At 40.8% G+C, this 16327-nt stretch overlaps 1 protein-coding gene across 5 annotated transcripts in view; it reads left to right on the forward strand.

Moving 5' to 3' along the window:
* Positions 1-13991, forward strand: part of LOC308060134 (inositol 1,4,5-trisphosphate receptor-interacting protein-like 1) — a 48887-nt gene extending 34896 nt beyond the window's left edge. For 2 of the 5 annotated variants that reach the window (XM_080378473.1, XM_080378474.1), the window contains exon 2: positions 1-13991. This exon is cut by the window's left edge. The gene's annotated coding sequence lies outside the window, so the exon portion shown is untranslated. The other 3 variants (XM_080378471.1, XM_080378475.1, XM_080378472.1) reach the window with 3 other exon arrangements.
* The last annotated feature ends 2336 nt before the right edge of the window (positions 13992-16327 follow it).

Genomic DNA, 16327 nt, shown 5'->3' on the forward strand with positions numbered 1-16327 from the left:
CCAGAGGGAACTGGGCTCATCATTCTCCCAGGGGGGTTGCATCAGACCCAGCCCTGATTTTAGCTGCACGTGAGGTAAGACCTATTGAACCTCTGCTGCTCCAAAGGAGGAGGAGAACACAGCTGCACATGGAGGTGTTTGCTTCATCAGTCTTGTACCTGAGCATGTCACTAGTGACTTCAATACACACATCTCTGCTATGAGATCAGAAGGATGACCCTATCTTACAGGTAGGGATGCAGATACAGACACAGATACAGATACAGATGAGATTCAAAGACACAGCAGCTGTTCATTGCAGGTATTTAAATGCTGAACTTCTGAGAGCATTAAAAAAATGAAATCCTTAAGTATCTCTGTACTTTTGGATCTAACTAGACTGGTGATCCTTTCTTTTTTCCTTCAGAATTTCTCTAGAGATAATTTTGTATTTGACCATCTAAAAAGGTTAGAAAAATTGTTGTTCATCAGTTCATAATTCAGCACAGCCAGTTTACAAACAACCATTTGTTTGCTCTGATATTTTTATTACATTACTGCCTGCTTTATTGATGCTTTTTTAATGTAGAGAATTTATGTTTGGATTAATAACAGTTAAAAAAATTAAATGCAATACTACTCTAATGCTTCAAAATAAAGTTGACATCACAAATTGACAACTCCTGAGATTCTCAAGGTGAAATACTGTAACCTTAGTTTGGCAAAAATATTTTTTTGTGATTGTGTTTTGCATGATTGCTTACTAAAAAACGTTTATGAGCTGAGAAGACCTGATGCACTTTGTGCTATTGTATTCTGCAGGAAAAGTTGCTGCATTTCAGATCTGAGAACCATCGTGGGATATTTCTGCCTATGCCCTATTTTCATGTTGCTACTAGAAGACATACCAGCTCTGACAGATATTATTTTTCTGATCCTTTTTACACTGAATTTCACTTTCCTTTTTTTTTTTTTTTTTTTTTTTTTTTTAATCAAGTATCTGTCAATATAAAAGCTCATGCTCTTACCTAGGGGTGTAAGCTTGGAGGTATGATTGAATCCAGTGCTACAGCCCAGCAACACTCACTACTCATTGCTCATATGTTGTGTGGTCCTGTTTTCCTGCCTAGTGAGAGATACAAGCTGAAGGTTTACAGCTCCATCAACATATCCTCCTCAAGAGTTTACTGCAGTCACATGGGAAGTCCTGCTGAAGACCATCCTCTCCAGCTCAGCCTCTTCTTCTGCAGGATGAAAAAAGCCAACAACACTTGGAAATGGGAAGCCAGCTGATACTATAACTAAGAAGATGCTATTATATACTCACTTTGAATAATGTGTAAGCTCAAGATACAGAATGAATTGAGGGAGGCTTAGAAATGGGCAATGAATACTATTAGACACAGGAAGAATTTATGAGAGGCATCTAATAAGAACAAGATGGATTAATTTAGCAGAGCCCTCAATAAGTAGTAGACTGGTGGAAGTGTACAGAGCAATGAATGGAAAAGAGTGGGCATATGCATAGCCTCACCTCAAAACATGAGAACTATGTATGGGTCATCCAATGAAAATGAAGGCAACCCATTTAAAGTTGATAAAGGGAAACATTTCCTTGCAAAAAAAAATATGGTGGAAATAGTTCCTGTAAAGTATTTCTGAATCCAAAATTTAGGCAGAACTGAAGAAGGATAGGAACACCAAAGGTATAAATGTCTCCTGGCCCAAGATCTGCAATAACCAGTAACCATTGGAGATAAAACCCCTTGACCTGGATTCTATAGTTGCCTGTTAAAAGATGTGTTTCACTTGATTTTGAAATAGCTCATACTAGCCAGCACCAGACACAAATCAGTGTATTAGATGGTCTGTTGGTCTTTCATGATACCTAATTTATTTGTTTCTTATTTCACTGGTTTAGTGCAGCCAGAAACATCTGCCATTTATCTCCACCTCTGTGGAAGACTTGCAATACATGGTCATTTAGGGCAGCTAATGAAACAGATGTCTATGCATGACACTGGTGCCATAACACGTTCTTCAGAACATGGAGAATGGCTCCAAAGATGATAAAACTACACTGATGCATAATAGTGACCTAAAAGAGAAACATTTATAATAACCAGTTATAACCCCTCTCACCATGAAAGTCTATAAATCACTCAGTAAGTGAATTCTGTGTAGACCAAACCAGTTTTTCTACCAGCAAAATTCCCATACAAATTTTGCAAACACAGCTACAGCTTAGGGCTGACCTAGACAATTGTATAAGGCTGAATTTGAGGACTGTTAAGTCATAAGATGAGCCTTATGCAAGGCCAGAACAGGAAGGCAGACATGCTTTTGAAGATTAGAGGCATTTCTAGGCAACTGAAGAACTCATAAGAAGTCTCAAATTTTCTCTAAACTTTTGCTGGAAACTGTTTCAACCCCCACTGAGCACAGAAAGTGAAAAGCACAGCAGTAAAGGAAAAGCAATCCTTGCTTGTCTCTAGGGCTTGTATTTCTGAGGAAGTCAGAACAGTAAGTAGCTCAAATCCATGATAAATATCCCTTTCAGGTGATTCACAAGGCTGTGTTAAATCTGACCGAAGGTAAATATAGTTACACCAAAGCTATTTCTCTAGATTCCTTTAATAAGTCAGTGGAGACAAACACTTTTAGGGTGTGATTCATGTCATCCTAAAGTAGGTATCTAACTGGGCCAGCTGAATCACACCTTAGAAATGTCAATCTTATTTACTCAGATACAAAGGTAGGTCATGGTGACGTGTTTAGATGTAAACATTTGGAGTACAGGCATGTAAAGTTAGGTGATATAACTCCCACCCATAGTCAGGGCTTAGAAAAAGCATGGTGTATAGATTCCATCTCAGGGTGGTTGTAGTGTTTACATTTTGCACCATTTTTGTTGGCAGCCCTCATCTTGCTGCACCCCTGTGACCTGAAGCTCAGAGCAGCTGTGATGTTTGCTTCAGATTCACCTCAGAGATAAAAATCTGTTTCCCAGTTGTCCTTTCTGATTACCAAAATAAGCAATGGGGCTTCATGCTGCAACCCTATGCAAAATACCTTGCTCATACTTAGCTACAAACTCTTTTTAGTGTGCTTCACCATAATGGCTTTTTTAGTCACAGAAATACAGCAGGGAACAGCAGAAAATCCATATATGAAACTGTTTCTGAATGCACTGCCACAGTCCTAAACCTCGTTTGTTTTCTTTTCCCTTTTAATTAGGTTTTCTACAGGCTTCAGCCATTAACTCTGTTTAAAAACAAACTGTCCAAGGCTTTTCTTTGATAATGGTTTAATTTTAGCTTTTTCTCCAACCTCCGAAACACAATTAACTCTCATGCCTGGTATCTCTCATCACATTTTCCTGCATCTCCTCCCTTGGCAGCCCTCCAAAGCAGGTTCATTTAACACCACAAAGTTCCCACAACTGAATCCTATCTCTACAGATCTCACTTTCCCTGCATATCAGCTCACTATGGAGAGCAACAGCTTCCTGCTTCATTTACATCAAAGCCATCAGACTCTGTGGGCAGCAGTGATTGTATGACACTATTTAATCCAATCCTCACCACTTAAGTGCCCAGCCAGGACATGAAAGGAGATTGTTGGTGCTTATTCATAGAATCACAGAATGGTTTGGGGTGGAAGGGACCTTTAAAGATCATCTAGTTCCAACCCCCCTGCTGTGGGGTGGCCCACTAGACCACCATGTTGCTTAAAGACTTGTCCAACCTGGCCTTGAACACTTCAAGGGATGGGGCATCTGCATATTCTCTGGGTGACCTGTTCCAGTGCCTCACCGCCCTCACAGTAGAGGATTTTTTCCTTATATCTAATCTAAATCTACTTTCAGTGTAAAACCATTACTCCCTGTCCTGTCACCACATGCCCTTGTAAAAAGTCCCTCTCCAGCTTTCTTGTAGGCCCTCTTTAGGTACTGGAAGGCTGCTGTAAGGTCTCCCTGGAGCCCTCTCCAAGCTGAACAACCCCAAGACTCTCATCCTGTCTTCACAGGAGAGGTGCTCCAGCCCTCTGATCATCTTCATGGCCCTCTGGACTCACTCCAACAGGTCCAGGTTCTTCTTATGTTGGGGATCCCAACTAATGCAGTACTCCAGGTGGGGTCTCATGAGAGCAGAGTAGAGAGAGAAAATCACCTCCTTTGACCTGATGGCCACACTTCTTTTCATGCAGCCCAGGATTCAGCTGGCTTTCTGTGCTGCAAGCACACATTGCTGGGTCACGTTGAGCTTTTTGCACCCCCAAGTCCATCTCCTCAGGCCTGCACTCAATCAGTTCTCTGCCCAGCCTGCATTTGTGCTTGGGATTGCCCTGACCCAGGTGCAGGACCTTCCGCTTGGTGTTATAAATGAACAGCACCGATACATTGCCAGCACTGCTGCTGCAAAGGCAATACCATGGGTTTTGGCTTGGAGTTAATTACTTTTCCTTTTCCTACCTGCACAGGCAAGAGATCTGATCATTTACGTTGCTCACCAAATCTTGACACAGCCCCATTATGGGCTGTTTTCTGCTGCTATTTGCAGGCAGAATTCATGACAACTGTGCACAGGGAGACAGCACAGCCTTTCCTCCTTGATGCTTGCATCACCAATCCACCACAGTGCTGCTTTGGAGAAAAGCAGTATCTCTGATGGGGAGAGGAGTAATCATCATCATTCCCTGCATTCCTGGAGCAGCTTTCATCTGAAGGTTTTGAAGAATATACCCTTTTCCAGCATTGCATATAATGCATAAACCTTACAATATCAATGACATGCAGACTAGGCAGCTTCACCGTGTTATGGCTTGTTGAGTCCCAGAAAGAGCTAATATCAGCACCAAGTAAACCAGAAGCACTTTCATTTGAAGCTACTGGCTTCTCAGTACTGTGGGAAGACAAGATGCTTGCTTTGAGACATGCAGTTCTAGGCAACTAGGGCTGAAAATCAGGACCAGTAGTCATCACAGGCACAGTATGGAGTTTTGACACTGTGGATGTCACAAAATACCTTTGCTTAAGAAGGCAGCACAACTGCACATAATGCAATATGGTAGAAAATTGTGTACAAACCATCTACAGTGGGTGTATTGAGGACCCGTTCATCATTTTTGATCACATACAACTCTGTTTTAGGAAATTTGTCACTCCAGAGCCCTGCCACATCAGTGAAGTTTACACCTCAAGCCTCAGAGCGTATTGGCATTCATTGGTGTTATTTTTGTACAGTCTGATTTCTTTCTGCTGATAGGGAAGGGCCAGATGGACATATTTCTTCTCAGGTTTTCTGAGACTCTGAAAGTCCTATTCAGTGTTTTAAGACTATTTTTCTTTCAAGAGCCATGTAATATTTTGGAAAAAAAATATTAGCAAAATAACACTAAAGAACTGAAGAGAAGACTAGAGCAAGAGGAAATTAATGTAGGTCCTAAATGTTACAGAAAACTGCATGACAGAATTTATAAAAGCACCTTTAGAAATGTGATTGGAAACCTGTCAGCACTGTGAGATGCCTGGGCATTTTTACAAATCTGCCTCTGAAGGAGCTGTGGCATAAAATAAATGCTAAAACAAGGGTTTTACTTCCAAGAATGCTCTAAGCAATGGATTGTGGAAGCTTAAAGTTCTTTCTTTATGTTTTCCTTACCTTTTTAGAGAGGTGGTAGGATGATATGTTAATCTATGCATACAGGGTTATATTCCTTGCGTAGATCTGTGTCAGTAATTGAGGACTCTGGCAGGCTGTAAAGCAATATGGTACAGAGCTTCTGTGTGACTTGCAGGTAAGTATCTTTTTATATTTCTTTTTCTCTCTAGTTTGGGAAATTAGGTTCTAAACGTGTTATGATGTGAGTCTTTGCTGTAGCACAGTACTCAGAATATTCGGTGTAAAACTGATGAGATGTTTATCCCTGTATAATTTTCCACTCATCCATAAACGGAAAATTGTCAATTGAAAACGTTCAAATGAAATGTGTCTTTGGAAAACTATGGAACCAGCAAGTGAAATTTGTGCTCCTCCATTTCTTTGTTGTGAAAACTGTACCATAGGGTGAGCCACAGGGAGATCGACGGGCACAAAGATAAGTCAGTCCTGTTGGTGTAGATCAGGGGTCCTCAAACTTTTTAACCAGGGGGGTGGCGCACGGATGAAGGCAGGCAAAATGAAGAAAACACAAACCTGGAAGAAGAAGGATGCAGCTGACAGTGTCAGAAGTAGCTGCCAGGCTTCAGAGAATGAGAATGGAGAGCTGGTGATGGAGCAAGACATATAAAGGTTTATAAAAAGCTTTGACAAAAGTGGTCTCAGTGGAGTAAAAGAGCAATAACTGAATTGGTGAGTGAGTAGTTAAAAGAGATTAGGAAGAGAAAATGAATAGCCAGGGGTTAAGAGAGAGGACTGACATGGACATAGCCAAGGATGAGGGACAGAGATAACTCATGATGCAAAGAGGGAAATAAAAATGGGTAAAAACAAACAGAAATGTTTTTATGAATCTGATATAAAAACTTTTCAGTGTTTTCCTTTCTATATTTTATTATATTTCATTTAGATTCAGAACCAAGTCAAGATTGGAAAACACAAAATCCTTTGTGAAATGAAACGTCTGTCTCCTACACAGTCCTCATTGCAAGTCAGAATTCTGGTTAAAATCACTTTCTGCTTCCCATCTTTATCTGATACCAGATTGCTAAATAACCTGAATATTTTTGGCCATTTAAAATCTCTACACTTTTGTATAAACTGATCTTGAAGAATTCTGAACCACTAAGTGCTAGGATAATCCTTTTATTTATTTATTTGTGATACATTCAGTGGTGAGATGGGAAGTTCTCCAAGAAAACTTTCAGTTTGATATGAGAGATTATGTTTCTAGAAAATTTAGATACTACCTTATTTCAGCCTAATTGCTGGAGATTTGAGCCCTTTAGTTGTGATGCAATGCATCACTTGCCACTTGTAATCTTCAAATATATCAACATGTAGTTCTTTAAATAGGTACAATCTCTTCCAGAAAGGCAACACACTTCACTCTTTCAAACTCATCACGTGCCAGAGTAGTCAGCTTATATTTTTCCAGGAAAATCTTCAAATCACAGATGATTTTAACTGGTGATCTGCTGACTTTCATTGTTGTCATGACAACACCATTGAGAATTTTACCGCGCCTCTTTTCAATGCAGGTTTGGCTTATATATGTACAGTTTTCTTTTAAGATGACTACATGAAGCTATGTTAAGACAGTCTTTACTCTGGCACCTATAAAGTTGCCATCAAATTTAGGTAAATGCAAACTGAAATATGCCATATGTTTCAGCTGAGACTTCCTGGAGAGAAGCAAGCTCCTTTGTTTGGTCTGGAGTAGAAATCAGCTTGTAGATGCTTTACTCTCCTAGGCAGAAAGACAAGCCTTTCTGCAAACATCTTGAAAACAAAGTGGGGAAATTTCTTTAAAACCTCCTTTATTGCATGTGATCACAGAAAATGTGTGGACAGTTGGTCACCTACCTCAAAATTTATGAATTTTGATGGTGATTCATTTTTCAGTTGCCACAGAGACACTGCTCCCACAGTGGTGAAGGGTAATGATGGGATGATTTCATGACTGACCTGCATGGAAATTGAGGAGTAGTCACTGACCTTACTGTTGGCTGAAGAAGAGGAAGGAGCACGTAAGCAACAGAAGCAGCTCCCTGTCAGTGGTGCTCAGCCATGGACTGGTGGTGCTTCATAGCACTGCATCCCTTCACATCCCCTCCTTTGGGTAAGTGCTGCTTTGCACAACAAAAAATGGTGGCCCCTGGCTTGTCATAGCACATTCACATCTCTTGAAGCATTCAATGTTTATCTAACTGCTTGTCTCCTTGTTCCCCAATATCTTGCCACATCACTGGGAAAACACATTTTCAAATACATATCAATCCAACTGTCAAGGATGCATTGCTGAGCCACTTTTTCACACACTCTTGCTTTTCTTCTTGTTCTAGGTGGCTGGAACCAGAGCCCTTTCCTCTTAACCCCTTCAAATCTGGAATATCATGCAGGTATTTAATTATGTAACATTAAAAAATGTGGTAACTTTATTTTCTGCTCACAGTTTTGGCTGCATCTTCATTGTTACTCTGATGTTACTTCTTTGGAAACACAGTGAATTGGAAAAAACCCTACAACCTCACCACTTTCTTACAGCTTAACTCCACTTCCAGTAAAGTGCCATTTCCTTTTCTCCAGGGTTTTTGGTAGTCCAGGGCATTGACCTGTGATGCCTGCTAGTTTCTTGGCATTTCCAAATGTTTCATGGCATCTCTAAATGTACTGACTCCTTCATTCATCTGCTCCCTGTGTCAGGAAGAGCTCTCAGGGCTCTTGCTCCCTACTGATTTCCAGTTTCTGGCAAAGTACTAATGAAATTTCATCTCTCTTGGTTTTACTGACAGCTGCAAATAAATGTGCCTATTTTCATCTGCTCTTTGGGGAGCTTCATGCAACAATTTCTATTCTGTTCAATATGCAAATGCCCCGGCTTCCTTCTGTTCCCTCAGAAAGTGAATAGAGTTTATAAGGAGAGGCAACATCTTTTATTAGATTAATGGAGCGAGAAGAAAAAAGCAGAGGACCTTGAGAGCTCACAGGCTTTTCTTCACCTTGCAGAGAGAGCTGCATGCATGCTGCTGACATATAACCAGAATAGTTTTTTAGCTCACTCAAATCAAGAAATATCTTCAGATATGAAGGAAGTGAAACCCCACCACTGAATGGCAAACCTGGTGGGATTGTCCCTCTAAGTTCCCTGAGAGGGCTGAGGGGGCTATAAGTCCTTTCAGAGGAAAACACAGATTCTCTGCACACATCTTGAAATAATGAACGTTAGCAAAAATGGTGCTTTATGTGAAAATTCATGGTCATATTCCCTTGTTGTTATTCTTGTCTGTAAAAATCAAAAAGCAGAAACTTAGGCAGCCAAGTCACACAACAGGAGCAATGAACAGTGATAGCAGGAGCGGATGGTTTGTAAGCAGCCTATAGCTCCAATGTTACTCATCTGGATTATTCAGAAAATACCAATGAATAACAAATGCTCAGAGAAAATAAAGGACAATTTAGTGAATGGTCCCATCTGCACTTCTCAAAGCTAGTTATTTAAAGGTGGTGGCAGCAGCAGTGGTGGTAAGTTTGACAGTATTGGAGTCACTGTAATAAAACCCCATTTCAAACGCAGAGATGACAATAAGAGTAAACTATATGGGAGTGCAGATGAGACCCAGAGGAAGGTTCTCACTTTCATTAGTTATGTACAACAGTGGCTCTGCTGTTAGTTACTCACTTCAGAATAAGCTCGGAAATCGGCTGATCAGTTATTCAACACTCAGGAGTCTTTCATACAATCTATAAGCAGCAGAGAAAGCTTGGTGAAGGGTTTATAAAGGGGCAGAACAATAATGAGGATGTATGGTCATGAAGATGTGCACTGCAGTGAGGTAAATAAATAATAGAAAAACTGACTTAAGTAAGGTGCAGAAACAAAACCTTTGGTGGAGTCTAATGAAAGACACGGAGTATATCCAGCTTCACAGTGGAGGGGGATGCAGGGATTTTAAATAACTGCAAGCCTGTGAACTTTAGACCCAGAAGCAACATAGCCACATCAGGGTGATACAGTGCTTCAGTTAATTAACTGAATTAGATGGCATCAACATGTTTATGTTGGTGTAGATATGCCTCTAACTGCTGTTAGATTGGCTTTAGGCATTATGTCCAAAAATGCAATCTAGAAGAAAATGTAATGCCACAAGTACTCTGGTGCCAGGTAATTAAAATGAGAAGGTCAGAGCTGCATTCTGCCAAGAAGTTGGATAAGGCTGTCCCCAGGCAGGGGACAGGGGTGCAGGCAGGGCAGTGGAACCCTGCCCTGGGGTCCCATGGAAATGGGGGCACCTGCAAAGGCTACTGGTTTCAGCTCCAGACAAAGGTAGGATTTATAACATACTTTGTACAACATTTATTTTTATCTAGTACTAAATTGTTTTCTGCTCAGCTGGTTATCTGAATCACTAGTTTTATGAATTAATTATCTCCTGGGCTTTGATGTGCAATATATGTGTCTTCCACAGGGTTCCAGTTTCCCTCAGAAGAGGAGCTAACTTGCAAACATCTTTGGGTTTTATTATATTAGCCCTTTACTGTGTAAGGGATGAGCTGTCTTCACTAATCTAAGCAGATTTTTGAAATCTTTGACTGGAAAAAAAAATTACAAAGTGGTACATAAAAAGAAGATAAAGTATGGACAAACACTGCAACAAGGAAAATCCTCACGTCAAAGCCCCTGTGCATCCCTCCTGCAACATGTCTCCAGGGATCTCTCTTGCTGTTCACCAGCACAGCCAGGTTTTCTTTTAGAGATGAGACACATTCTTCCCTCAGCACATGACAGTGTTCAACTTTGCTCATAATCTAATAAATAATGTGGTCATATGAAGCCGTGTCTGTCATGCATGTCAGTCTTACAAAGCGATACACCAGAGCTTTCTCACTTCATAGGAATCAATCTCTTTGTACAACCAGAGGCAACCCAAATCCATTTAAAATGAAATCTGTATTTGTAGTCTCATATACTGGAGGAAAAACTTGTAACAAATGCCATTCAGGGTTGTCTTGTAGTTCATGATTCCAGGATCTTGCTGAAACAACTGAACAATAACATCCATGTGGCAAATTGCCACCATGGTGCCCAAGAAGGTAATGTACATTATTATGTAGACATTATCTAGTCAACAGCATACAGAAAGCCTGTGGGGCATTTTAAATTGTAGCCCTCATTTTGTACTCCAAATAGCATACCAAATATTTTGATCATTGCTTTTCATTAAAATTGTATCTTTAACTCCTCTCCCTATCTTGCTATCAGCTTCCACTAAACACATAAGATAGATTAGTGGAAGTAGGATCCCATGCTGTTCTGAGATTAGATAAAGGGATGATGAAAGGTCTTAAACTGAATGAGGAAATAACCCAAGTGTTCTAGAGAAGCAATAATAAAAATACCTGGGAAATGAATGAACTCTCATTTTTGTGCTTGCAGTGTTTATGAAAAAGTATAAAATACTTGGATGTTCACAAATAAATTCTAAATTTTATTACTATTTATTTTAAGCTGTGATCCCCAGCATGGTGATCTTAAGATTATTTTGTTTACTAAGACAATTCTTTCGAACACATTCTCACAGAAATACCCATTTATCTGTCATATGAATTTTATCTGCGTCTCACTGTTTCCCAGTTTGCCATAGCTACTGCACTGAAAGGAGAGTTGTGCTTATTCTTTACAACCTCCTTGCTCCTATAAAAGCCATAATGATGTCAAAGTGTCAAATTTGTGACAAGCACCCCCGCCCCGAATTCCACATAAATCACATAAATCACTAAGACTATATCAACTCTGTGGGACGGGGAGAAAAGAATAATGTAGAAAACATGGATGGCTCTTCTGTCCCATCCTGACTGTAGCAGCCCAGTTTCCCTGGGGGTGTCCTCTGGCCCTGGTCCTTCAACAGGGTCCCTGCTGCCACCTTGCAGGCCCTGAGCTGGAGCAACCCTCATGGACCACCACTGCTCTTCCTGTGTCAGAAGGGATGCAAACCTGAGCTCTCACCTTATCCTGCAGAGCTCTGGCATGCTCCTTTTGTCTTTTATGGGTTATATCCCACCAGCTTCACTACCCATGCCTGTCTCCTGCCTTGAATGGTAAGCTTCCCCAGCGATGTGATGAGCTTTCATGACAAAAATTGACAGGGCTGCTCCTCTCTTTCAACCTCTCCTCAAAAACTATGACATTTGTGAGGCAGCAGCCTGAAAAAGTAAGAGATGGGTACTACTTCAGTTGCCCACAGATTTATTAATGTAAAAAAAATTAGGCTTTCCCTCAGACTGCCTAGCTGCGCAGCCAACATATATGCTATATATGCTTTTGGATATGAATGGCTTCAAAGCCAGATGATACTGCCACTTACATTGCTTTCTGCTGTGAGTAGCCTTTCCTTAAACTATGGCTGGAATATCAGGGGTCTTTATGTGCACACTGTGATTCCAGGTACAACAGGGGAAGCAATGACAGCCCCTGGCATGTCCTGCTGGCCCCATCAGCTCCCTGTATGCAACAGCCCTTACAGGGTATGCGACTGATACCAGGCAGATAAAATAATGGAATTTCTTCCTGGAAGTCCCCAGAATTCCTCTGTTGAAAGCAGTTAGTATTTCTTTTAGGTAAATTGTACTTGGTCAAAGTGTGCTCATAAGCGTGATAGGCATGTGGGAGGTAGTCTGGGGAGAGCTCGGTGCTTAAAGACATCTCCACTCAGTCATGTCTAGCAGCTACACACATAACTGTACTTTCTACATGACATCTAAGATCCTAAACAGCAATCTCCACCAGCTGCATGCTGAATACCTCTGCAATGTGTCCCTGACACATTCATCCCCACCTACCCCTAGGAGGAGGCAGGGCAGTCCACGTCCTAGAGGTGGCAAGGTTTGGTACCAAGTTCCAGATATTAAAAAAAATATTTATGCATTTAATTCCCCTTGAAATTAGTAGCAGTCAGGCACCTGAATACTGCCAAAACACAGGATCTTGTAATTTTCCCAACACTACTGCAATGGCAGGTAATGGAGCAGAGAATTAAACTCGCATATCTTCACTTCTGTGGTACTGCATTAGCTACTGGACCATTGTCCCACTGTGCAGAGCAATATGGTCTCATCAACATCATTCTCATCCTGTCAGCACCTCCCTGCCTGGCTGCTGCCTTGTTCTCCCCTCTTCTCACGGGAGAGCAGGAGCCCTGGGCACCTGTTACTGGTGCTGGTAGCTGACAGGGAATGATCTGTGCCTTCTTACTTCTTGCATGGAGTTTTATCCCTCTGTTTAGGGTGGAGACCTAAGGTCTAAATGTGCATGTGCAGTTGGAGATCCAGTGAAAGTCACTCCTAAAAGAAATCTTTGCAGTTGAAACAAATAACAGGCTTTTCCTAATAGTAATTTCCGCCCCCTCCCTTCAACTTCTATTTTCCTAGAAAGAAGTGGGGATCTCAGCTTGATCCATGTTAAAATAAGGATAAAACATAACCCATGCATTTCTAAGCATCTGTTCTGAGTGTCTTTATATAAAAAACATTTCTGAGTTAGAGCAGTTACTACAGTGTATGTTCCCGTGCTGCCATTTTACATCTACTGTCTAGAACTCTGGGGAAAAAAAAGTTAATTTTCTTTAAATGCTTTCTTTTTCACATCTGCTCCCATGTGAAAGTGCCTTTCTAAAGGGCTCAATATAGCTTCTGAGGAGTTCAGCAATAATAGGAATACATTCTTAGTTTGTATAGCTAGGATGTGGATCCATTATTTAGAAAGTATTTCAATTGCCTGATGTCATTCATTTTCTCTTATTCAGTGCTGACTATGTACCCTTCTGTGGTGGGAGAAAGAAAACAACTCTTCTTCCATGGGTAATCACACTGCAATCAAACTGTGCGATATGATTAGGTCTGCCTCAGTCCTTGGTGCATTCTCAGTGCATTGAAACAGTGGTCCCGGAGGACCCGTCCATTGTATCTTACTCCTCTCAGTACCGGCAGCTGATAGAAGTCATAGCCTAAAGAAGTTGCACAATCTGAAAAACAAACACACTAGCAGGGGAACGAGGTAGAAAGCCAGAGCAAAGAAAAACAGCATGAAAGAAGAAGATGTAATTGGAAAGGGGGAAAAACAGTCCAAAGGAAAAATACATCCCAAGTAAACAGAAAGAATATTTTAAAAAAAAAAAAATCAAGAAAGTAAGCCAAGTCAATAAAAAAGATAGAATGCCTGCTATGAAAACAAAGGGAAGGCATAGAAAGAATAAACTGTTTTTCTCCAAAAAACAGACCCTGAAAGAACAAAGCAACCAGAGAACACAGAGAAACCCAAAGAAAATTTAAGATTAAGAAAAAATACTTCTGAAAGCCCCTGTGTGAAATTCAGAATAGTCTGCAAAGTTACAGGTGTCTTCACCCCTGACATCTTAAAGGAGATAGAGCCTATAATTAGTACTGTCTACAAAATGTGCACTTCAGAAATACACTGTTACTTAGCTGCATCTTATGTGTTTTTATCATTGAAGACTGAACTGTGTTTATTGCTCACATAGGGCATATGATACCATTTCTATTTCTCATTGGATAGTATTACTTTTCAAAGCAAGTTTTAGGTGCAAATGACTGATCATGACCTTCAATCTGCTCTTCTCAGGCATCTGGGAATGTAAAAAATGAGGCCCCATCGACTTCCTGGAGTTGAATTTCCACCTATGAAATTTATTCTTTTGGCAAACTTTCTTACCAACAAAAGCGTTTTCTGGAATATTCATAAAAAGCCAACATAAACAGGACAAACCCAGAACTGAAGTGGAAGCGTTTGAAAGGTCAAACAAGGAGCTGCATCATTTTTTACTACTGTCACTTACAGTTACCTGAAAGTAAAAGGAATTTAAAATGTAGCTTTTCTTTCTTTGCTTTCCTTGTTCCTTCTACCAAATCAATGTACTTCTAACACATTTTCTAACACAAAACTACCCTCAGGTAAGCCTGTCCTCCAGTGTGTGTAATTTCCTGCCCCTCCATCCCCCTTGTTTTCACTGACTTCAAAGTTTGGAAGCTCAGTAAGCAGGCCACCCACTAGAAAGCTAATTTCCAGAAAAAAAATGGAGTATTTTATGCAAGGAAACCTGTAAGGGTTTATTAAGAAAGCTTTTGAGGCATTTTGTTGACAAAAAGTGCTTGAAAAGATTTCTGTAACCACTGAACGAGGTTTCTGTGAGCTGTAACTGATACATTGCTGGGGGCGCTGGTTTCCATTTCTGCTACTGTACAGAAACTCCAGGAGAGGGTCATTTTATGGTGACAAAACCACATTGTCATTTTTCAAATCTTATTTTGTAAATCAAATGAGGGTGAGTTTAAGCACTGACTTAAGGCACGACCACTTTACCAGTTTTGACTGCTTTGCTTTAAGTATTCCCACAGGAATGTTGAAGATCAACACCACGGTTATAGATTCCTTTGACATTTAAGTCTTATTCGGATCTCTTTGATGGTATAAGAAAGATGTTGACAAAGTGCGGCAAGCCCAGAGGACAGCCACAATGTTGAGGGCAGGAGTGCTTTCCCTGCAAGGAGGGACTGGGGGATCTGGGCTGGTTCAGCCTGGAGAAGGGGTGGGTTTGGGATGACTCAACAGCATCCCCTGGTACCTATGGGGACAGCATCAAGGAAACAGAGCTGGATTCTTCATAAGCAATGCATGGTTGGAGGGTGAGGAACAACCAAGACAGGTTCAGAATGGTTGTAAGGGGGAAGGAACTTTTTCCCCTTAAGGACAGCCCAGCAGTGGCACACTGTCCACAGAGATTGTGCCGTCTCCATCCTTGGGTGTTTTCAAGACCCATCTGATACAGGCCCAAACAACTTGGTCCGGTCTCACAGCTGACCCTGGTCTGAGCTGAAGATTAGACTGAAGACCTCTTGAGGTCCCTTCCAGTCTGAATTTTCCTTTTGATTCTGTGTTTCAGTGTTAATGACTAATGACCAAGTGAGCAATAAGACTTACAATAGGTTTTACATGAAAAACTGTGAGTAGAGCTCAAGCACTTACACACTACTTGTTAGTGCTAGCCAGACCACAAAGTCTAGTTTGTCATGTACATTGGTACATATGTAAGACATTTAAGAGGTTGAATCATCCCAGACACTTAAAACCTGCTTGACCAGGGCCTACACATTGCAACATTCACCTATACACTTGTAATATAATAATTTTCTCCTAGGGCTACAAGGATCTTTGACAAAAGTGCTAAAATATTCATGATACAGGTGTCACCAGGAAAAGAGAAACAAGCAAAACCCCAACAAATTCAGCCAGAGTTATGCAGCACAATTATACCACATAAACTGGCATCAGTAATAATAAAGACTAGACATATAGATCTATGCAATGGTGGAGATGAAATGATTTTAGAATTAATACGAGCACCTAAATGATCTGTGGTGTTTTGTTTACCATTTTAGTATTTGTTGTTAACTATGTTTACTGCAAACGCTAGTCTGACGACTGCTGACTTCTTTGTGCAGGCTTAAGTGGAAAGGTCTGAACTGCACCCCTGGCCTCTGACTACCTCTCATAAAGAGGCACAGGTCAAATAGGTATATATATCGTGACATATATTCCATCCAGCTCCTAGGTTTACCTCCAGAGAGCCCTGCACATTACAGTTACTTTTGCAGGTAATGTAAAAATGTGTTCC

The sequence above is a fragment of the Falco punctatus genome, assembly GCF_963210335.1.
Source record: "Falco punctatus genome assembly, chromosome: 1".
Taxonomy (NCBI): domain Eukaryota; kingdom Metazoa; phylum Chordata; class Aves; order Falconiformes; family Falconidae; genus Falco; species Falco punctatus.